This window comes from Melopsittacus undulatus, chromosome 5, assembly GCF_012275295.1.
Source record: "Melopsittacus undulatus isolate bMelUnd1 chromosome 5, bMelUnd1.mat.Z, whole genome shotgun sequence".
In the NCBI taxonomy this organism is placed as follows: Eukaryota; Metazoa; Chordata; class Aves; order Psittaciformes; family Psittaculidae; genus Melopsittacus; species Melopsittacus undulatus.
Genome location: NC_047531.1, coordinates 15,187,819 through 15,204,471, shown reverse-complemented (window position 1 = coordinate 15,204,471; position 16,653 = coordinate 15,187,819). Strand labels below are relative to the sequence as shown.

Below are 16,653 nucleotides of genomic sequence, written 5' to 3'. Positions count from 1 at the left end.
CCATTAGATAATAAGCTAGGGTGCCTCACACAAGTTTTTCCACTCTTATAAATGGCAGAGCACTAAAAATATCTACAAGGTCTGAGACTATAGCTTACCAAGCACTTTAAGCTGTACAAACTAGCACAGCTGCCAAAAGAAGTTATCATGCACTCCCCCACACTTTTGGCTGCTAATTCCCACCACTATCACCCTTTGTACCAGTCACAGCCCTTGGACAGCCATATGGGAGAAGGCTGGGATAAACCCAGCTGAAAACAAAACTGCAGAAATAATTAGTTATTTTCAGCCAGAACCATTCTGCAAATTTATGAACAGCTACACATGCTGAGGGAGAACGACAATATGGGGAGGGGAAAAGAAACTGGCACTGCTTCTTACACAGATGTGCCAGGTTAAAATGAATACTTAGGCTGAAGCTAAGCCGTCAATGGAGAGACAGAAGCTTTTCAACGTGTAATACTGAATTCCCTAGGCGCTACTTTTAGGATACGTTGGATTGGCCTCTAGAGATGTCTGCTTCTCTCCTGATGGCAAATGGAATCTAGGATGACTAACTGAGACTTAGCTGCTTAGTTTCTATGTATCTAAATTAACTCAGATCTAGATGAATAGAAAATGGCAGAAAAACATGTCTGTGACTTTTAGAGCACTTCATTCCCATTAACAATTGCCATCTGGGGAGGGAAAAAGAAAAGTAGCATAGCTTACCATCACACAAAAATAGGAAGAGTACGTATTTTCTGTATGCTCCACAAATTTATTCCTACATCATATTTTACATCTATAAGCAATATGTTTCAATGACATGGTCCTGTATTCCTCCCACAGAGCATATGAAGAGCATATAAATCCACAGCAGAAACAACCACAGCCACAGTTAGGTTATAAATCACTTACATTTCTTTGGAGTCACTCAGTCACCTTGCTGTGCTGTTGGAAGGGACGGTCTTTTTCTCAAACTGGTTCTCCTTCCAGAAGAGTCTATCACCTCTACAGCAGGTAAGGACAAAAGGTCCTTAACTTTCACTTGAAATTATCTAGGGAAAAGAAGAGAAAGGAACACAGTAAGTACAAGCATTCATATTGTGTTTTATAGCAAGGTATTGCAATCACCTCTTTGGAACACACTCTGGGGGCAATTTTTACAAACATGTATTATGTACCCTGAAAAAAATCCCATACATTTTACATGTTTCTTACCTTTTTTGTTTGAAACATGTAAAGTAGTCACTACTCCTAAAATAGGCACCTGCTCCACTCCTGAGATTCCCAGCAACAAGACTGTATTATTTTAAAACCTGGAAGTTTAGTTAGTGTTGAAAAGGACCTTAAGATCATCTAGTTCCAGCACCATTGCCATGGGCAGGGACACCTCACACTAAACCATGTCACTCAAGACTCTGTCCAAGCTGCCCTTAAACATCACCAGCAATGAAGCCTTCACAGCTTCCCTGGCCAACCCATTCCAGTGCCTCACCAACTTTACAGTAAAGAATTTACTCCTTATATCCAATCTAAACTTCCCCTGCTTAAGTTTGAACCTGTTACCTCTTGTCCTATCACTACAGTCCCTAACAAAGAGTCCATCACCTGCATCGTTATAGGCCCTCTTCAGATACTGGAAGGCTGCTATGAGGTCTCCCTGCAAACTTCTCCAGGCTGAGCAGCCCCAAAAGGTTTGGGCTCATCCAGGATTTGAACCCAGGACCTCTTGCACCCTAAACAAGAATCATACCCCTAAACCAATAAGACAATTTCCTGTTACTAATTGTCTATTTTTCACCACCAAGAAACTCTGAATACTTTTGGAAGGGCTCAAGCAGGCAATCACAATTTGATGAACACAGGTTCACTGGAAACCATCTTGGCTCCCCATTATTGATAAATACTCTAATCTGAACCTTCTATTAAACAAAACAGCCCTCTCTTGCACTACATCTTATTGCTCAGAAAGTCAGACCTGGTGTTTATGATGGATAGGTCCATTAAAACTCACCAGTCAAGAGTAAAAACTATAAACTTAATGTCAAAAATTACTGGCAAAGGAATAAGGAACAAAGCATAACACATCATCTGCCACTGTATTAATCCCTGTCTTTAAAAGCCTGCTCTACTTTGGTGTCCAGCACAAAACACACAACCCAACAGAACTAATTAGCAAAGGTTCAGAGAAGAAAATTGTACATAATCAAAGATTTAGAATGGTTTCCACATGACGCACACCACAGCTGTGAGGCAGCTTAAGGAAGGGCTGTATAGAAGATAGGAGACTACAAAAGCCTGAAGAAGATAGAGAGGTTGCACAGACATCATCTGTTCCCTATCCCTTTAACTCAGGGAACTGCCTAGTAAAACTCAAGTTCCAAAGAAGAATCAGGAATCTGTTCCCCACAAAACAGGTAACAGACCTATAGACTTCCTCCAAAGAATGCTTCTGACACAAGGAGTTTTCATGAGTAAAAAGGGAGACTGGGATGTATCCTTGGAAGACAGACTTCACTGGAGACAGAAGATGGCCTATGTGAACCACCAGTCTGAACCAGGATGACAACCGTATCTCCTTGTATATTCATTTATGCTAGTGCTAATTCAACAGATTCTAAGATCCATTTTACACTGATATATTCATTACACAAGAACCACAATTACTGCCTTTGGTACCCAGGCAGTCTAGTCTGACTTGCATTGGAAGTACAGGCTAGAACCTTTTCAACTGCAGTGAGAATTCCCATGGTTTTCTGTATTTTAGTACATGCTTAATAAATGCGATTGACTTTTTAAAAATAGCATCACCACAGAAAAAAAAAGAAAACAACAAATGAGGCAGCAAAGTCTTACTGTAAAGCAGCAGTAGCCTTCCCCTCCCCAGTCCACACTCCCAGAGCAGCCAGGGCAGAGGGCTACAAGGCAAGGTTCTGCTTCTCAAGTTGTTCGCTGGTCTCATGTGTTTGAGTCTGTAACTTCATCCATGTGTTTCCACTCAGTACAACACATATAAACGCAGGTCAGCATCTCCATGTCCCAAGTTTCATCTCAAAGCAAACCCTAAAAATCATATACTCTGTGTTCCAATATCTTCTCTTTTACTTTAATCTCTAGGATACAGCAGTGTTTCTGATTTATTTTGGGTAAGTGCAGATCAATTAAAATTCCTTCAGGGAAGCCTCTGAACCAGCAGAAAGTGAATGACTGTCATCAAGAACAAACACTTTTTACTGTCATGGACTGGTATGTCTCTTTTGAGCAAAAACTACGTTAATTTATTCTATCCATACCTACCAGGTGTACCAAAGGAATATAAGCAGTCCTTTCTGCTGTCTTGCTAGATACAGATCTTTGTGTCTGTGAACTGTGTATCCCTATATGGAGACTTATGCATTGGCACACTGTATGAAGAAGCAGTCTGTACTAGCACAAAAAAACATAACAGGACAAAAATAACTTTGTTCAGACATCAGTATGCAACCAAAGTCCTTTTTGCAAGATGCACAAATTAATACCCTAATGTTCCACCCAAAAATCAGAGATTTTCCACTCCATCTACACACAGACCTATTTATTATCATTCTTTTTAGACCCTACAGTGAGGAATTTGAATTACTGATACTTTTTTTGGTCAGCTTGATATATTGGATCAAAGTATGTTTACTGTTCTGTCTATTCCCCCTCATCACTTCTATGCTCTGCAAAAGAGGCTGCTACGATGTTTGCTGTTCTGCTAGCTTCTGCAGCTCAAATGGCTACACTGAGGATGAAAGAAAATTCACTGTACAGCGTGCTAATGATCAAAGACTCATGCACTACTGGCCTATAGCAACATTTTAGGCCACCTCTCCCTTCTACCATTTGTCCAACTTTCTGTTTAGAATATAAAATCTTAAGGGTAGGAATATAATCCATCCAGCTCAAAAGGAATCCAAGTTCTGTTTGACATCCTGCACGTCACTGTGATACTAACTATAAATAAGTGCAAGCTGTAGCAAACAAGAACCGAATGTCTTAGAACTGATGCATGAGCAATGACAAGCTTCTTGCAAAACTGCAGGTTTTAGAGAAGTGAATTCCAGGTATACCATAGCAGATAAAATGCTAGTGCAGGATAAACCCTCTAAAAACTGATAGCAGTAATAACAACAACACAGAATTATCACTGCCAGCATTTCAGTGGTAAGAAAGAATGCCACAAGAACAGATATTAGAAGACAGCTACTGTCTGACAACCTACTGGTTGCCAAATAAAAGCTGTGATTCTCGCTCTTTCCATACGTGGCTTCAAGTTACATGATTTGGCTCTCTCACACAAGGGCACAGAAAGGGGCAAAAGCTGATATGCAATTACTTCAGTTGCAAGTGCTGGGAATCAAGAGTTACCCAAAAAACTATGTAAACTAAGAATGCTTTTTCAACCACTTGTTATATAATCCCATCTGAAGGTTAAATGAGCATTCATGCCTGCTTTAAAAATTTATTCCATATATTCCCTAATTCAATTATACCACTGGTGGAAATCTACTTATATCATAGTATATATCAAAGACACAGGAAGAAATTTTTACAGGAAGAATTTCTTAGCTTATGTTTTTTATTTCTGGAACAGCATAATGATACAAGTAACCAATGAGATTAAAGACATAAACATATTCCAGAGTACACGTGTATCAGTTCAGGGTATTAAAAGCTACGCCTGTGTGCAGGCTCACACCATTTCCATAAGTTACCTAAGACACAGGGTAAAAGCTTTATATGGTAATGTGCTCTTATTAGCATTACTGTTATGTGACTTTTTTGGCAATTCATAAAGCCACAGCTTCATTACAAAGTCATCCCAAACAGGTATTGATAAGATACTTTCTCTCGTGACTGCCACGTATTTTTAGAGGGTGTTACATAAAAGTGTGTTAAAGTGTTTGAGGACTATACAAGCAAGTTTCTCAATTATTTTAGGATTACATATCTTATTTACAAAAAATCCAATAGCTCAGGTCCCTGACTGAATATGCCATAAAATTCCATTTTAAGCATCCTATTAATTTTACTTTCAATATCTGTAGCCTATTGCATGAAACTAAGTAAAAGAGTAGAGCAGGATCTGGCCTGAAATTATAGTGTCTAAACAATCAAGGACTGGATTTGAGTTTTGGTTTGAGACTGAATAACATTTGCTCTCGTATGTAATTGTATAGTCAGCCTAATGTAGTATTACAATCATGTGCCTTTAGTACCATGTTTATCTAAAAGCCTTTACTCAGAAACCTTATCTCACAAAAACATAAAACTCACAAAAACAATCACCGCTTTGCTAATGAACACTGAAACCTCTGTTAAGAAAGATGTATTAAAATACTGCCACAAAAGACACAAATATATCTGTGTAAATGTCCTTCCCAGCTGATCTCTTATATCACTGTCCTAATTTGGAAGAAAGATAATGAGTCACAATGTAAATAATTCAAGAAGTAAAGGTGTTGCACTTCAAAATTCCCTAAATGTTTTGCTGTTCAACTGAAAGAAGCTGTTTGGTTTGTCTGCAATTTAAGGAAGTTTATTGTGCTATTATTAAAGAAACAATACTTCAGAAAACATCAGAGTTGGTACTACTTCCTTTCTCTTACATAATAAAAAAGAGGACAAATTATGCATCTACAGGTAAAATGGCCTTTCTCGTACAAGAGCCAATGCATCAGTCCAATTAAGAGAAACAATAATCATGCTTATTCCTTGATATACATCTCCTGCAGGACCTGAAAACACCCACTAAAGTTTGTAGTATTATAAAATCTAGTCCCCTCACCAGTTGTATACCGAACTCTTCAAATCTTCTGGATTTGGATCAACATTAAGAGTTAGAGAAATACTCCTTGTTTCTCTTGCAAATTTATTCGATATTTATTCAAAATATATTGAACAGAAATACAACCTTAAACTGAATTGCAGGAGGATGGACTGGCATGAAAACAAAGGTAAGACCTGTGTCTAAGTAATTGCTTGCATGGTTAGCTGTCTACCATCCCAAAGTAAATGCTATATACAAGAAAGATGACAGAAGACACAGACTACCTAGCTCTATCAGGCAATCTGCCAACAGAGATATAATGCTGGATTCAGGACAACCAGATGAAATAATTGGTAAACAGTTGTTAAAGCAACATCTAAGCTTGGAAAGGTTAAACAGAAAGCAGTAAACTTGCATAGTACTTCTTGTGGCAAATATGACCATTTTTCTCCAGCCATCCCCACTGGGAAGAGTGCCACCTCATTTATCTGATATTCCTTCCAGCTCTATCTGCCCTTCTCCTTCTAATGCTAGGCCACCATTCAAAACAGGCATATAGTGTGATCTGAAGAGACGAACACTAAGCGCTTCGGTGTGATTCTAGACACGCAGCACCACACACAACTCAGGCAGGCAGGGCTCTGAAATCAACACCACCACTGACACAACGATAGCAGGAATTCAAGTTCTGGGGTTTAATCTACCTCCTTTCTAAACGGTTTTGATCCCGAGAGATCCTGAGAGAAGATGACTCAGACACACAGTACTGCTGCAGTGCTGCAGGAGGCTAGAGGGTGCACTCCTAGACTGGGGGGTGCAGAAGGTTTTTGTAGAGGGAGAGATGTGACAAATTCTGTAAAACTCCATTTGACTTTTTTTTTCCCCTGTTTCTCCTTTCACTCTTTTATTTTTCCTCCCACTCTCAGTTTTGCTGAAAACGCGCTCCCCTCTTTTATCCCTGCAAGAAACACAACACGTGAATGGAGCCGGCAGGGACAGGAGCACAAGAGGCGAGAATCAGTGACAGCCAAGATGCCTCCTTGTCACCTTAGGCAATGCCTGGGCACGGAAGGGCTTAGAGGGGATGGAGCGAGGTCAGTGATGTTAAAGCCAAAAGTACAAGGGCATGAGGTTTGCAAAACAGTCTACGACTGATAAAACTCTGGAGACTGTGACAAGCCAAACAGTACGAACATATGTTTATTTGAGCGATGACTTAAATTGTTACAGAAAAGGAGGAAGACCTAATCTAAAGATGTGAACACCAGTGTGCCTGAATGGATTTGGTCATGTGGACCTACTTGTTTGCTCTTGTGTGCTGCAAACAGGATGACATCCTTGGGACATCTTCAAATCCAGTATTTCCCTTCTGAGCTTTGGCAACTTGGGACGTAATTATATGTTCAGCTACATTGTGCAGTTTTCTAGGGGAGTCTGATTTATTTTATTGTCATTGTTACATTGGCTGGTACATGCTTACTTCACAAAACAGTGCAAGTTACCTTTCTGAATAACTGTTACTTGTCTTGTCTACTTCATTTCACACATGCAGAGCATACAGTGGGCCTAGAGTGGGTAAAGGCAAGGATTTCGAGAGAGGATACAGCAGCACAATGACATAAGGTGCTCTAAACTGGAGCTGAAGCAGCCCTAACTTCCCTCACCTTCCTCTTCAATTGCAGACTTTGACTCCTTCCTTGTGCTTACTTGAAAATCTGTGCAATTGCAAAGTGAAACAGATCCGGGAGTTCAACTATTTGAGAAGAGTCCTGCAAAACAAGTTATCAGCTTTTGACCAAAATGGGGACATCCCTGCCACAGCAAGAGAGGAGTGGGGAGATGTGGCCTGGATAAAGGTGGGATGTACAACTGTGAGGTGGCTTGGCTTGCACTGCTAAGTAGCTCACCCTGTGCGTCTTGGGGTGTAGACTGATGAACACTTCATCCAGTGGCAGAGGCACCATATTCTTCTTCCCAGCACTGGCAACTGAGCTGTGCCAGGGCACCTGTGCATGGAGCTACATGATCAGCCATGCCATGGAAGTAGTCTAGATTAGATTTCCACCTTGCAGACCCACAAACCAATGTATGAGCCTCTTCAGAGTTATGGCAGTGAGTGGAAGGAACCAAAAGATGCTTAAGCCAGTACTACGACTAAAGAAACATTTACCACCCCATGATCTGATTAGCTATGGACTCCAGCAGTCAAAAGCTATCAGGTATCACTGCAGCCTACCAAGTGCCATTGTCCCCAGCTGTTTCCCCCTCCACTCATCTCCAGCCTACAAAGACTCTCAACAAACAAGTGCGAAACCCCACACTTCACATGAGATGGCGGTGCTGTCCTCGGGGCACAGATGTGGGCTCTATGACTAGGACAGGCTGCAGCAGGGCAATAAGTACTATAGCATGAAAATGCAACAGCTGCTGGTTTTGATTTACATGTCTTAGAACTGGGCCCCATTATTAGAGTGGACATACATCAGCCTGGCATGCTTTGCCATATTATTGTTATATTTGTACATAGGTATGCACACACTTGTGATCAAGTCTCTCAAAAGGCCATTGTTGGTATTTATATTACAAAGTGAAAACTAAATCCAAGTAAGAGGCTGGGTTTTGGCCTTAAGATTAAACAACTTCTTTTAAATTCCAAAAAGAGACCGTAAATTCTGCTTTATATCACTTTTAAATTCAATCGTTTTTGATTTTTATGATATATCTATCACATTTTTTCCAGATAACATGGCTGTAATTTAGCAAGTACAAAGTACATAATGCACACATACATTGTCTACAACACTCAGAGTGCACATAAAACTGTGGCCCATCATGCTACTAAACTACTGTCCACGTTTTAATAGTTTAATAGAAAGAGGAGGGCAATCATTAAATTAAGTCTTAATATAAGCTATCAGTTTGTAAACAGAGCTGCAACGTATAGTATGTTTGAACTCACAGTTCAAGAAATCCTATTTTTCATATTTAGTAATTTAAATTTGCTTAAGTATTCATTTTCTCCATAATAAAAAACAGTAAAATAACAAAAAAGAAAAAAAAAACCCAACCACTTAGAGAAAACAGGGGGAAATACCTTATCTGCATTTCTCTTGCAATTCCATTTGGACAACAGTATTTCCTAAACGTAGCCTATTCACTGCTGGATATGTAATTACCTTCAGTTCATAGTCTAGACATTAATGCTTTCGTAGTATTTAAGACTCCTTGTAACATGCTTGCTGCTTTAAGTAAGCAAGGCTAAATCTTGACCAGATAAATTAGCAAAGAATGCAATAAAAGCTGCAATAAAAGAACTTTATCCTCCAAACCTTCAAGTTGCTGCTAAATGAGATTTCTTTGAAATGCAGATCAGTTGAACTAGATTAGTGAATTTTAGCTCCTGTCAACATCATAACAAAATACAAATACAATTGTTCACTGGCCTTATCTCCATGCTTCCATCTGCTGCCTTGTTATTTACTTTCCTTGATTTACTATGCAGATCTAAATAAGACACATCAAGGAGGGCTTACAACACAATGGCTTCTTAAGCTTTACATCAAGGTATTTGAAACTGAAGCCCTGAAAGGGCTGCCATCAAAGACATATCTCTAATGAACTTCCATATCAGAGAAGGTTTGGTATTTAATACTGCTGTGAAAAGAAAAAGCTACAAATCAGAACGGCCTATGAAGGAAAATGTCTGCAAATCTTGATGAGATTAACACCTACCAGAATTAGTATCCTAATAAAAATGATATCTGCTTCCTTGAAGAGTTAAACTCCCAACCTTTGCAAAAATAATGCCTAGTGTCAGAATGGGGAAACTCAGCTTACAAGGTTGAAAGGTCAGGGCAGTATTCTTTTTCCTTCACAAAATGTTCAAAAAGCATTTCTGCTCATGGCTTGATTAAGCTACTGTTGACAAACTACCCTCAGAATTAAATAATTAACACAGTGCTACAATGGTACTTTGTGCAACAGCAGGATTTTATAGTGTCTTTTAAAAAAATTAGCAACAACTTCATGGCAAAACAACGTAATCTAAAATGACAGCATGCAACATTTGTTCATCAATTTTACTATTTCCCTTTCTCCCCCACAGCAATCTATGGCAGTACAGAATAAAATCTCCTGTCAGTTTGCTTAAAAAAACAACTCTTAAGCCCCATTTCTATTACATGCCACAGCCTTACTCACAAAGTGCAATAAATGAAGAAGTTTTCTCCTCATGATTTAAACTCTCTCTATATATCTGATAGATTACACAAATATAAACAGCTTGAAAGTTTCCACAACCCACACGTAATCTTGTGCAGTAAACCGTCAGTTCTCGCAGCATGCTGCCATTTGACAGGAATTTTTTTGCTAGGCACCAAATTCCATAAACAAATGATACTTTTCTTTCTTAAGAAAGCATTTCAATCATTTATGTTCTTCTATAGCAAGAGAAGATCCCACAAGCATGTTCCATACCGTGGATCAATCAGCTCCAAACCGAAGTAGACATGTTGTATGCTCCAGTGCCCGGAAATCATGCTGCAGGCTTACCAGATGATGAAAACAGAGGTATGCAGCGTAGAGGAGCCCCACATGGCACCCGCTAGCTTCTGGGCATGTCAAACTTCACAACTGCCCTACAGTCAATGACAGCAAACACCTTCCCTTTTCTTCTTGCCTCCAAACATCTACTTGTCTTTCTACCCTCCTTCCAAATTACAGGCAGTCTTCCAGAAACAAAGCCCCCAAACAGAAGCAGCATCCCATGGCTATACTGCAGAAACCACGGTTGTCTTTGCTAGATTTCCTTTCATACGGGCTATATTCCAGGCTTACTTACGGCCACGGGAGACCACTACCTTTCCCTGTTTAATGAAATGACAAAACAACAGATTTGCATATGCAGAAGCAGGTGCTGTAACAGGTTTGACTACTCTTGACCTAAAGCATATAAAAAAGATTTATCAGCAACAGCTGTCCCTAAGGTATTTGGGCTCTGACGGGCAGTCAAAACTTTACCATCTGCACTGCCGTGTGTTAAAAATGACAATCTGAATTAAAAGCTGGTCAACAAATCTCATATAACTAATGCCTTCCGTATCCCCATCCATATGTTGAATTCCCTAGATACACAACACTTAGATTATCTATTATAAATACCAGTCTTTAAACCTAAATAAAATAAGTCAATCTGGGAAGACGTGAAAAGTAAGTCTGTGGGAGTTGCTACTTATTCACGAAACAAGCATTTGAATAATACTTTGAACATACATAAGTCTGAATTGCTTCAACAATTTCCAATCATGATATAAGCATCTATTCTTTTAAAATAGCATTATATCTCATTTCAGAATTAAAAAATTGCTATAAATATTTACATAGGCTAGTTTGAGGATTTACAGTGGTACAGCATTGTTTAGCCTGTGGATTATTAACCAATATCATTTTTGTTTAGCTTAACTTCTCTGAAACCTGTCTTAAATGCCTTGACAAAAAAACCTGATTGACAGCAAAACATTTCAGAGCATCTCTGTGTTCTCTGCACAATGAAGGTATCACAGGGAAGTGAGGTTTGTGGGTTTTGGTCTGATTTTTCCATCTGAAGGGGAACCGTTTTTTCCTCTGCATCAGAGGAAGGAACCTGAGAGTCTGAATATGACCCCTTGGTGAACACAGTGACTTGGTCTGGAGCTATGCTAGCAGAAGGTAGCACCATATGCCCCGAGCCCCAACTTGGATGCTCTTTCTACAGTCTAATGTGCTTGTCAAAAGATGTTAAAATCACAGATTTACATTCTCTGAATAATCTTTATTATTGTACAAAGTAAAAAGGAAGGATAACACAATTTATTATGACTTATATAAACTAGCATCCAAAACATATTTAAACTGTGAGATCTTTTTTTGCTCGTGAACAGTTTCTGAGGTGATTAAAATTACAGCGATCTTGTGTCTGGTATCAGCCACAGCTATTATACCTCTTCCTGATTACAAACTAACTACATTATAAACTATGGCATTCATCATTTTCCTTACAAATGTGGAAAAATACAGCTCATGAACTGAAAATGAATGAAAATCACTCTACTGAATTTCACTTAACTTTTAAAATATATATATATATTAGGAGTTTTTAAGATTTAGAGCACCAGAGATTTCATCACCGTAATCCAGGCAAGAAAATTACTAAAATAAGGAAAAAACAATCCATGGAGCACATACTGGAAGTAAATTTAAAATAACAGAAAATGTGCTTCACAACATTTCTAATGACAGTTTTAAATGTGGTGGCACATGTGAATTCATTCACTTTGTGTTTTTTTCCTCGGTTTTTAGAAGAAAGAGAAGCATTTTGTTTTAAACATATAAATATATATATGCCCAAATATATTTACAGGCACTGCTGAAAGACAGGAGGTACTTTTTTCTCCAGTGAATAACAAAACTATCTTGCAGAATTTCATGAGATTCAAGTGATCTTTCAAACAGTTACCATTTCTTGCAGAAACAATGCCGACTTGGAAAAAAAAAGCAATACAATTTATTTACTCGCTAGGTTGTAACTGTCTGTTGAGAGCTACAGTGATCCCCTCAAGAGCATAAATATTTAGACAAATTTTAAAACGTGTATTATATACTTGACAGAACGTATTTACATGACAGCTCAGAGCTTAAGCAATCTGATCAGAAATATTTCCTCTATAAAACAAAATCAAGTTAGGGAAAAAAAAAGCAGCTCAGCCATGTAAAGAGGCTTGAGATTAAAAACACAACCATTTAGAAACAGATTAGCCATTTAAGTGTTTGCGTCAAAATTGCGATAACCTTCATCCTACTTCCTGATTCACTGGATCCTCTGTATGAGTTTATGAGAATCGCAGAGGAGCAGCACAGGGCATTAACTCTGTGTCTTCTTTTACTAAGCTATTTAATTGCCTGCTCGTTATCTGCTGCCCTGCGCTCCCACGGGTGCTGCATCCCGAGCAGGCAGGACTGCCTCGGCACAGGGGGATGCCCATCCTACCCAGCTGCCCTGGGCAAGACCATGGGCTAGGAGGAAGGATATCACCCCTCTCCTGCATGGCAAAAGCTGGAAACCAGATCCCTGCCCAACACAGCCGAGGTGATGTCCAAAAGTGACAGGGGTGGGAATAAGGTGGAAATAAACCTTATGCATTTTGCCAACACTTGGTGAGGGTGGATTCTGCCATCTCCCTAAAGCCCAGCAGAGCTCTGGAGACATGCCCAATGAAGGAACTGAGGGCTCATTTATCCCTCCATTCACCTACTGCTCTTTATCTTGGCTATATTTAAATGAGTTCCATATTTTGGCATCAGATTTTGTGCTTCCAGGTCTGGCTTGCAAGCACTAACAAGTACATTCACCAAGCCCAACTTTAAACCACCACGACTGTATGGGGAAATCCTCCCTGCTTCACACCATGAAAAGCGTGAAACTCAGGACCTGGAAGTGGCCAAAACCAACTGCCAATGCATGAGAAACAGCAGCCATCAGACCCTTCAACCTCAACTGCTGCTACCAAGCAGCAACTTACCAGATAAAAAGGTTTGTATGAATACATGTATTGAAAACCTATTATATGAGCTACTTGGAGGACCTTTTACATCCCTGTTTTGGAAAACAGGTATCTCAGGGTAACTACATAGATTGAATGAAGATGCAAAAGCAGAGATAGAAGAGATAAACAAGGAGCAGACCCAGAGGCAATCAGTAAACTGGAAATACCTGGTAAAAGAAGTTAGGTTTGGACCACCTTTACTCACTGTTAGGCAATACTAAAATCAGATTAAACATGCCTAACATTAAATATCCAAATAGGATGTAATCCATCACCACCTCATGCAGAGCTCCCAGCAAAGCTTGTGGCTCTCCCCTGAAGGGGGGGGCCAGGCAGAGCCAGTGTTGTCCTGGTTAAGGAGCATCAGTGAAGCAGCCAAAATTTTAAAGGATGAATCCAGACACTGCTACGAAGCATCACAAAAGCAAGCAGCCCACAGTGACAATTTTATTTGGAATAGAGAAGGAATTGTTGGATACTTTCTAAACATAATGCAATTTGAGTTTGAAAAAAATTCAACTTTAACAGAAAAAATCTTCAAGTCCAGATTGTAGCTCTAATTTCACAATAGCTATCTCCTCTACAGTGCTACATAGACTTCTGTTTCTCATATTTCAGACTGTTAAATTCAGTGGCTACTAATGTTGAATTCTGTGAACTTATGGGCACTTATTAAGTTAGTTCACATAAAGAACATAACATGTTTAGCTATATTTAGCTATAATTTTCAACATTTTAAGAAATCAAAAGCTAGGAAATGGTGGTGAAGAAGTGCTGCGGATATTTGGTTTTGAAAGCCCCAAAACAAAAAGCAACAAAGTCCCAGCACATATAGAGACCATGTCTTACTGGACTATAAAAGAATACTACTTGTCAAATGATTTCCTATTCTACCTTTTTTTCACATTATAAAGCAATCATTCAGGCTTAATACGTGTGCCTCATAATGCACAAGGGATGATTTTTCACAAGGACTTGTTTACTTAATATATTAAGTAGCATGGAGACGTAATCTTTATGTTTACAGCATACTAAATCCTGATTATTAATATTTTATATTAAAATAAGGTGGCAACTAGTGAATTTTTGGGTATTAATATCCCTACTAAAGTCTATTTCTTTTTGTTTAGCTACAGCAATTCTCTTTTAAGTTTTAAAAGTGGGAATCTTAAAAAGTGGGAAAATACAATTATAAAATGTTCTTTATTTGCAATTAGATTCCAAGGTTGCAGAATATTGTATCTGTCCCAATTTTACAGAACTGCTTAAGGCATCTGCCAACCAAGTTTCAAGAGGATTAGCTGTAATGAAAATGCAACATATGTAAATACAACCACGTATTTAAATGTCAAATATTTCAAACACAATAGAAAAATTACAAATTCAAAATTATCTTTCCAAACATATAATTCAACCAGCTCCTTCCATGAAAGATAAAAACTTGGGAACAGCATTTTTACTGTGCAAAACAGACTATGCGGCAATACATTAACTTAGCCTCCTTCAAGTATCTCATTACTGAACTGAATGGGGATTTTTTATGAACACACAGCATATACCACCTTTAACACCAATTCCACATACTTCAGATTCACCTTGTAAATTCAGAAGAATCTTGTTCTTTGTGCCAAAACTAGCAAGAACAAGGTATAGTATGAACTTTGAAAAGCGTCTTTTCCTTTACGCACTTTGGGTATCTTGTTTATTTGACATGATGTATAATACTAGCACAGGAAAAAGAATGCAATTACACAAGAAAATAAAACCATGCAGCTAAAACTCCTCTGACTTCAGACACATTTTTCTCATCTCTGGATGTGGTACAACCTTGCTGTGAACTATTAGGTTTCCACTACTTAGAGACAGACGGTTTCATACTGCTCAACAGAGATTACTGCTGTCTGTCTAAATAGGGCTTACAGTGGCATCAGCATATTTTATTAACTCAGAACCATAAATCCTATTCTTATATGCTCTCAAAGACCAATACTCCTAGGGTCAGTTAAATTTACAACAGCGTGGCACCTACCAGGAACAAGCTTCAAAGTGCGGATATGTTCCTTTGCAATAGCAAATTCTGAACTTCTGATACCTATTGAAAGTTTAAAAAGCAATACCCCATCCTTAGTATTACACAAGAGTTTTCTGAGCAGATTTTTAGCTCACTGAAAACATTACACATTATCCCAATACACTTCAGAATGCCTCACAACACAGGTTTTCTTTGTGTTTCCAGAATCCTCCCTCCCCTGCATGATAAGCATGGTATTTGAAGGTGAGCAGATCTTAACATCTGCTCTTCCATGAAGCCTTATTTAAAAATCAGAGGTTGTTACCAAGGTTCTGCAATTTGGGGATCTGATTTTAAAGCAATAAACCAATTTTAAACAAGATCTTCTCCAATTGCAGACCGTTCACTATTTTATCTTATTCTTATTGTAACACAACACTATTCATTGGAACTTCACTCTCAAATAACAATTTAACAATTCAATGCTATCACTGCTATGAGGAGAAAAAGAAAGTGAGCTTTGAAGCTATTTGATCTCCTCATATCAAAATTGCAGTCTTGTACCTATTTCAGAATGTACTTAATTTGCTATTTTGTAGCAAAACAGTAAGAAGACTACAAAAAGCAAAGAGCTAGAAGTAAACATTTTGATCAACCTAATTCTCTTTTAAAAAACAAGACTCCTGCTGTTCTTTTTTAGAAAAATATCTTGACATTTAAAAAAAAAATAAAAATGCATGTGTGTGACTTGTTTGTATCAGATAGAAACAATTCCCTCCTAAACATAGAAAGCACAGATTTTTCTTTTGGTAGTTTATGAAGAATATTTAAGGAAATGCTGAAAACACTTAGCAAATCTTTTGACAATTTAGCACAGTGATGTGCATCGTATGTAGACGTCTGAAAAAGAAGCATCAATTCAAAACAAGCATGAAATGTTAGCATATAGAGAAGGGACAGGGTGCAATTATACTGCATGCAAGAAGGTAGGTGTTGCCGTATCATACGGTGTATCACCAGGATATGGGAGAAGTGCCGAGTCGGAAACACTGATGACTTGCCATCATGTGCATGCCAGCAAAAATATGGTTTGGAAGGAATTAATAAAGTGGCTGGCTCTCAGAAAAAAGAGCTGTGTACACTAAATGCTTTAAGCATGAAGACTTACGATAAATACAAAATTCAACTACTCAAGTAAAATCACACAGAAGCTCCTTTCTTCAGACGCATTCCACCCTGCATCTACATGACCGCCATGCTGGCTTTGAGCAAGCCACCACAACCTG

At 38.6% G+C, this 16,653-nt stretch overlaps 1 protein-coding gene across 1 annotated transcript in view; it reads right to left on the bottom strand.

Moving 5' to 3' along the window:
- Positions 1-16,653, bottom strand: part of FOXP2 (forkhead box P2) — a 410,714-nt gene that overhangs the window by 343,648 nt on the left and 50,413 nt on the right. The window contains 1 exon segment of the mRNA NM_001281546.1: positions 901-1,040. The gene's annotated coding sequence lies outside the window, so the exon portion shown is untranslated.